Consider the following 7,954-nt stretch of genomic DNA (forward strand, 5'->3'; position numbering starts at 1 on the left):
ATGATGAGTTAGGGTAAGTGCACCCATAGTGGAGCTAGTACCAATAGTGGTGTTAGTGGAATAAAATCCTAGCTCTACGCCGATATATAAACAATGGAGTTATTTGTTCTTCTATGAAATGTTCTTTGATCTTCTGCGGAGTGTTCAAAAGATGAACCATCTCATTCCGTAATATAGAAGCTCCAAAATTCATATTTTCAAAACTGGTTGTCCCAACATGCTGCATTCCTTAAGAATCTATAACGAATATCATGATTTCTCTAAGGCTATAAATCACTGCAAAATCATTAAAACTATATGATTTCGCTACTTACATACTCCAATATAATTGATTTACACGAACTTAGTGCATTTTAGCATAATTTTATTATATTTTCATAGTTTTTACCATAGTGCCACTATAGGCACAAAAACCAGAGTTGTTCCTATAGTAGCCATAGATTTTTTCACAAGTATATTTTAGTTTTATTCCGGTTTTTGACCAATATAATCAGGTAAATTTAGTGATTTTATTCTGTTTCTACAAAATAAACAAAGCGGAACTGGAGAGAAGGCTCAGCAGAAGAAACAGAGGACAGAAAAAAGAAAGCGGGCGAAGGATACGCTATAAAGCATATACTATAGTTTTAGCTGTAATATTCATAGCATTTTTTATGAATTAAAATTGGACATATTTCGGTAAAACAATACAGTCTTTTCAATGACAACGCATTGGTCAAGGAGTATTTTACCGTTCTGTTTGAAATATACTTCAAAAATAAGTTATAGTCAAAATATATTCAAGTTTTTCGTACTACCACCACTATAGGAACACGATACCACAACTATAGGAACCATACCACCATAATAGGAGCAACCGACTAGGAAGAAAAATACGCTTTTTTTCCTGTATTTTGTATGGTTTACGGTGAAAATAGATGTTTTTCAGAAGAAAAGTCATGTTTCGATCATAATTGATTCAAATATGTAGAATATTGTGTTCTTAACACTCATTAATAACACCTAATTGGTATGTACATTACTAAGTGCACCACTATTGGTACAGTTACCCTACATATCCAACAACATGCAAATAGTGGAAAAGGAAATGAAAATTGCATATTACAACAAATTGTTGATATAGAAATAATTGCAAATTGAATCCGAATCGAAATTCGATCGAAAATTATAAAACCAATCCAAGTGACTTCAAACAGTAGCAACTTTAAATCCGTCTCCTGATGTCTTCCATGTAGATCAATTAACATTCGTTATAAAATATGTGTCCGTGTTAGCAAGATTAACAGAATACTTTTTTGGAATTTGTTTCTATTGAAAAAAATTACAACTAATGACAATATTACAAACATGTACAATGGATTAAAAACTCTTATAAAACAAACAAGTCCAACTTGGGTACATGGTATAGAAATACTTAGGGTAATGAAATGTCTGGAGGACCTCGATTACCCTACCGCTTGAGACCCCGGAATAGACTGATCCGCCTCTGCCAACTATGAATATATCAGCAAGCGACCAATTATCGAAGAGCTGTGATGATCTCACATAAAACCCCATTTCGGACTGTAGAGTAACAGTCCCGAGGAAAACGACTATCTCTCAACTTTGCATCACACCTTTACGGACAATAGGCCATCCAAATTTCCTTTGAATGTAGACTCACTCCTTCGCCATCCCAGCGAGACGTAATGACATGTTGAGATTATTTGTAAAACCTATTCTTGAGTCGTTTACACTGTACACCTTGGGATGGCTTGGTGGTCGGATAACTTGGAGTGGCAATTTGGAGCCAACGTTACGACACTGCCTATGAGCTCAGTTCTCCGTGGGTGTTTTTTTAAGGATGGGTCGGCCCATATTTCCCTTGAAGGATATTGTGGAACCCGGTGAGGGGGAGATGGGAGGGCATTCCAGCATCCCGAAATTAGTGTTGGCTCACTGCGGACACAAGAGAGGCAAACCGGTCCCCTTGTTCGACATTCCTTCGGTCCAGAATTCCTCCAGAGTGTCAATTCTACGTCCGCATTAACTTCCCATTGTCCCCGTAGCTCTGCAACCATAATTTGTTTGGTTCGGAAGTTTATCTTGTGTTTTTTTTTTCGTTTCGTTCGTGTCTGCCTTGCGAGTGCGTGGGAATCGAACGCTTTTTCATCCACTCCCGGTCCTGGGTGTGACATGACGCCCAGTCTGAAATCTTCCGAGCCCGATTCGGGACGGGAGAAGGTAGAAATAACCGTGCCGGGTAATTGTTTAGTCTGTAAACGCAATGATCCGAGACATCTTATTAAACATCCTCCTGGGATAGGGCCCATGGGAGGAAGAAGAAAAAAAAGGTGTCGTTGTCTTCACCGCAGGCTCCCCCTCTCCGCCTTTGGGAAGGCAATGGGGAAGAAAGCAAAACTTGACTTAATCGAGTGTCGGCATGAGGAGACGAACCTCTCCTCAATCGAGGAGATGGATCACTTCACATACTTGACGTTGTTAGCTGCGGGAGGGCAGACGAAGAAGACGTTGTGCACGACGACGCGTCTCAAGTGCGTTCGGCCGAACAGGGCACGATACATCAAAATGCACGGCTCGGGCGGCACTCGTGGCATGCGATCGTGGCCCTCAACGGCCCTCCACAGGCTCCGGCCTCCGGAGGGAAACGGTGCGTACATCAATCATTTGCTGGGAAATAATCACTCACATCAACCGTCCGTGTCACTGCACGGATCTTCGCGGTAGGCCTTTCAAGGTACTTGAGAGATCTGCTTTTCCTACTCGCTCTCTTTCGCTTGTGCATCGGCAGAGGACCGGAGTGCTGCGGTACGGCTGGCCACGGGGGTGACATTTTTAATGTGGTTCGCTTTTACGACGGAACCTTCGCAAACAAATTCCCATCTAGCGAACCGTATCAAAGGCATCAGGCACCACCCCGTACTGGTTCCGATGTGTACACACACTTAAGGCCCGTACCATTCATCCGTTCCGAACGATGTTTGCTGGAGGTTATCTCTTATTCATATAGTCATTCCCGGGCCCGGGACAACCGGAACCGCTGTATGGCAGAGATCATTCTCGCCGGAATTCTAACCAGCCAGATACGATGGTCCCTCGATTTCGCCATCCCGTTAGATCTTGGGCCATCTTGGCTCCTCCCCGGGACGACCCAATTTTCTCCCACTCACCTTCACAACACCACCTGCACATTTCGTTCCGATTTTGTGGCCAAAAAGAAATGCGCTATAAATAAAAAAAGAATACACCATCAGTTCACCGTCTCGCCCACAAGCGACCACCGCAGTTCGCAAATAATCGTGAACTAGAGAGATGCCATTTCTGACGACCGTTTGGCTTTTCGGGCATAATTACACACAGGGAAAGACATCTACAAACCGCAACCTCTTCTTTTGCCAATCGGTGAAGCGAAGCCCAACCACCACGGCAGCAGCCTACGCCAACCGTACCGGGCTCACATTGAAGTGTGTTTATAGTGCCCTACCCTGGCGTGCCAATTGCCGGGAGACTACCCGCTTTGGTGCGGTGTTTGGCATGTCCTATTTGGGGGACGATGGCAAGGATGAAACCGTGGGTCGGCTTAGGCGTGGATGGCACCGCACAATGATGTCGTTTGTTTGAATGTTTAATAGCGTCAGTGGGAGGACACCCGACGCGGTGAGTGACGCAGGATAACGATAAGTAGCTCATGGGGCTTCTATGGTGTGTTTTGGTTGGATGTTAAACGAAGCCGGGAGAGATTTGTCCGGTGTGCTGGGCAGCAGAACCTGATGACTTACCGATAACATATTAAAGGCTTCCTCGACAGTGGATCTGAATCAATTAAGGATCTTTTATGACCCGTTTTATTTTTCCCTGTGAAACCGACTTCGAACTTTGCTTAGAGCAGGGGTCGGCACAGGTTTTTTTTAAGGGACTAGGTTACTAAATAAAACTTCAAACCACTGGCGAAATACGAAATACTTTTATTTTCTGCTGCAACGTTTTACTTTTTTCGGGTGATATGAAATACTTGACTTTCACTATTCAATATTGATTTGCCTTTTACTATTTTATGATTTGCCTTTTACTTATTATTATTTTCATTTAATTTTTATATAATACATTTTCCACATTCACTTTTTCGGATACAAGCAACATATATGCATTGAAGTTTTAATTCTAAATGCGTCTAACAAGTGTACATTAAATTTTCGTACATTAACAGTTTTAGATTGCTGTCATTTGTTTTTTGTAAATGGTTCGTTGCAACTTGTGTTTTGAACTGCGGCAATCGAAATTTTACAAGCAATCTATTAACTAGTTATGTAACGAAGTGAAATTGTTCGATCAATTGACCGTGTGCGTCATTCGTCTCCAACGCGAACACCTTTTACTCTTTACTTGACTCCTTCGGTTTTAGTATCAACGTGTTCGGTCCGGGCCGTGACTATGCCGACACCGGAGAAAACAACGTGTGATGCTAAAACCTGGACTTGACGATAACCGAGAATTCGGTCCGCGACGTGACTATGCCGCCAACGGAGAGAGATTCCAACGAATTATCGTTAAGTCTTTCGGATAGGGTTAGGAAGCTGGCTGTCGGTGCGATCGGTCCGCGCCGTGACTATGCCGACAACGGAGAAATCGCGACCGAGGATGGGATAGAACTTTGGATCTTTCGAGAGTTTGGTCCGTGCCGTGACTATGCCGACGCCGGAGGAGACGCTCTCGAATTTTCCGGAGTCCTTCGGACTGGGATAGGAAGTTTGATTCGGTACGATCGGTCCGCGCCGTGACTACGCCGACAACGGAGAAATCGCAACCGGGTTGGAAATGGACTTGCGGATTTTCTGAGAGTTTGGTCCGTGCCGTGACTATGCCGACGGCGGAGGAGACGCTCTCAAAATTTCCCAAGTCCTTAGGGTAAGGTTGCTGAAAGGGTAAAACATTATTCGGCCGAAACTTCCTTTCCTCACAAGTGTCGAGGTTGAGATGATGCTTTATTCAAAAAATTCTTCGGCTTATATAGCTAAGTTGTTCCTATCGACCAAGAAGCGTGGGCGAGAAAGAGGATCTCGGTCCAACATCCGCGTTTCTGTTCATTCATGTTCGCGGTTTATTGCGGGTTCCGTTGAACTTAATGTCGAACTGTTCTATGCGTGGTTACATTGTTGTGCCGTTCTGTTTCGGCCTGTTTCCGATATTTAGTTCATGCGTTACTATGTTTCAATTTGAATTTAGTTATTTCGTTATAGGCTTCAATGTTGTGTTTAGCCTGCCCTTGATTCTAAGTCACGTATTCGGATCTTATGCTGGTCGTGTACTTGAACCCTTATGTCGATCGCGTAAACAATTGAAGATTGTTTACCAGGTCGGTCGGAGCGCAACGTTCGATCGTTAGTTCTACAATGTTGTATCGTTAATTTGATTATCCGGATTTCGGTATTCGTAAATACATTGTTACATCGCGCCCGCTCGCGATCGAACGTGATTTTTTTATGATTTGCCTCCTAACTTGCATTCGTTGTTTAGATTGATTCTTTCCCCGTTATCTGGCCTTTCCCTACATTGTCGCCAGATCTTTCTTTTCGTTTTCAATTTTCAAGTTCAAGTATTGTATCTTTTTGTCTTGGTTACGCACGAACATATGGTCCGTCTGCAACAAGTTACGTCAAAATAAACTTTCAAATAGATATCCTACATGTGTAACGATAGTTTAATTCCATTATCTTTTTTTTGTTTGCAAACATTGCACATTTAATTATATTAGTTTAATTTTTTTTTAATTCGTTTTACAGTAAATACATTTCATTCAAGAGTAACATCAATATATCTTGTTTAGCATTCTAATTTACAAATAGACTTAACTATTATCTGGAAATTCTTCTTATAAATATTTTTCACAACCTATAACAAATTTATAAATTATTCGATATTCGAATGTTCCTAAAAAGCAAAAGTTGCGCTGTTGGTTCCATTTTTATAGTTTTGGACAAACTTGTTAATGTTGTTACCCACTTCTACGAACAGGTCTTCTAGTTCGTTAGAGAGTATTAATGTGTTCCAAAATTATCAAAACCCACAAAGTTATTATCTTCTTATTCTAGTAAACACTGTTCATCCTACAGTGTGTATCAAGTAATTTGCTTCTGATTTCATTTTTAATTTTTATCTTTCATGTTTTGAGCTTTATATTAAAGTGCTTCAACAATGTCTTTGATGGTGTAGCCAAAATTGTTTACTCTTACGGAACGGAAAGTAGTTCTGGTGCTTCCACTTGCCGTATGGAGTCTCCAAGATTAGATTCGCTGCATGCCGTTGGCCGCACCAACGGTTGGTTTTTGACCTATACTCCGCTTCCTCCCGGCCATTCTCCCCTGCAAGAAGCTACCATGGCTCGTTTCGTTTCCCACAACGTTCCCGCGCGAGACCTGTGTCGGTGCTAGGGCTGACGTTCCTTTGTGCTGGGCTTCTTTTTTTTGTGTACGCCTGACAAGGATGGGCAGGCTCAGGGGTCATCATCGGTGTGGAACAAACCCAGAGTAGAAGGTACAGGTGTGTAAAGGTGGCAGGTACGTGTGTACGTGTGTGTGTCCCAGTCCCTTCGTCATCTTTGTGTGTGACCAGATGACGGCTGGCTACTACTGAAGGCAGTGGATGGCAATTAGATAGGTCCGGCTCTAGCTTACCGTACCGCCGACTCCGGCTTCACCGATAAAGCGCCCGAAGCAAAAGGGAAGAAAGTTTTCCTCTCCAACCTGGCGTTGCGTCGTGGCCAGCACTGTACACCGGGTCCAAAAGCTGTCGATACGGTGGAAGAAAGTAATGCGCCCGACGGTGCAATAACTCTCGTCAACGTCACAGTCGTCATCTGCGGACGCGTAAAGCCATCGGACCGTCTCCTCTTCTAAAGCCATCGGACGCTCAGTCGATGGTATCTCGCGCGGTTTTTAAAAACATACCAACGGTGAGCTTCCCTCCGGCTTCAGGTGCCCGCCTCTCCTTCACGATGATGGGCTCGATGCGCTCTAAGCCTATATAGCTGCCTTCCCCGTTCGCTTTCCCGTACCCCGCAACGCTCCGTACCTGTGTGGAGGAGGGTTTTTTTTTCTCCGCTTGCCGCTTCTTTATGCGGCCGTAAGGAACGTACAAGGGAATAGCATCGAAGGGCGAAGAAGGGGGCACACACACACACACATTTTTGCCGTCTCCGTCTTGTGGCGGGGTCTTCCTCGTCGTCTCGCGCCCCGCAGTCGGCGGCCAAGCGCTGCCACGAGAGACGGACCGCAGCGCGCCCCGAAGAAGGTGTAGCGTTTCAGTCTTCGAAGTCGAACGAAAGTGAGCGGTCGTGTTTGGCGTGCATCGCGATTCGGTCCACATCAAACATCATCGTCACACCAAATCCACCGTCCGAAGTGCGAATGAGTCAGTACCATCTTTTCCTACCCCCAGGCATTCCACGGTGCCGGACTGAAGTGTGCGTCTTTCGAGTGATCGTGCGAAGCGGAAAAAAAGGGCCCCGTTTCGCGCACTTAGAACACCCTCCTCGAGGACACCGCTGCATGCCAAGGAATGCGCAAACAGCAAGGAGTGCCTACATAATCGGGTGTGTGTGTGTGTGTGTGTGTGTGTGTCTGTCTCGGTGGCCTTTGCATCCGTTGTATCAAGTGTTAACTACTCTGTTTGCTTAACGTGGTCGCGGTCTGAAGCGTCGTTGATATTGTTCATGCTTGCAACATTTGTTTGTACGCGAGTGCGTTGTTGTTTCAACGTCTGGATATGTTTTGCTTTGAGTTTGTTACTCTTTTTTACTTTTTTTTTGTGAGGTTCGCACCAAGTAATCGCGCAATGAAAGAACCTGAGCCGATTTGCAGCTCGTCCAAACAACGGCAACACACAAGTGGCGTTAGGGGGAGGGAAATAGCAGAAGACGCTTGGGACGAAACCACGGAACAATTTAAAAAAAAATCAC

The sequence above is a fragment of the Anopheles coustani genome, chromosome 3 (genome assembly GCF_943734705.1).
Source record: "Anopheles coustani chromosome 3, idAnoCousDA_361_x.2, whole genome shotgun sequence".
NCBI lineage: Eukaryota > Metazoa > Arthropoda > Insecta > Diptera > Culicidae > Anopheles > Anopheles coustani.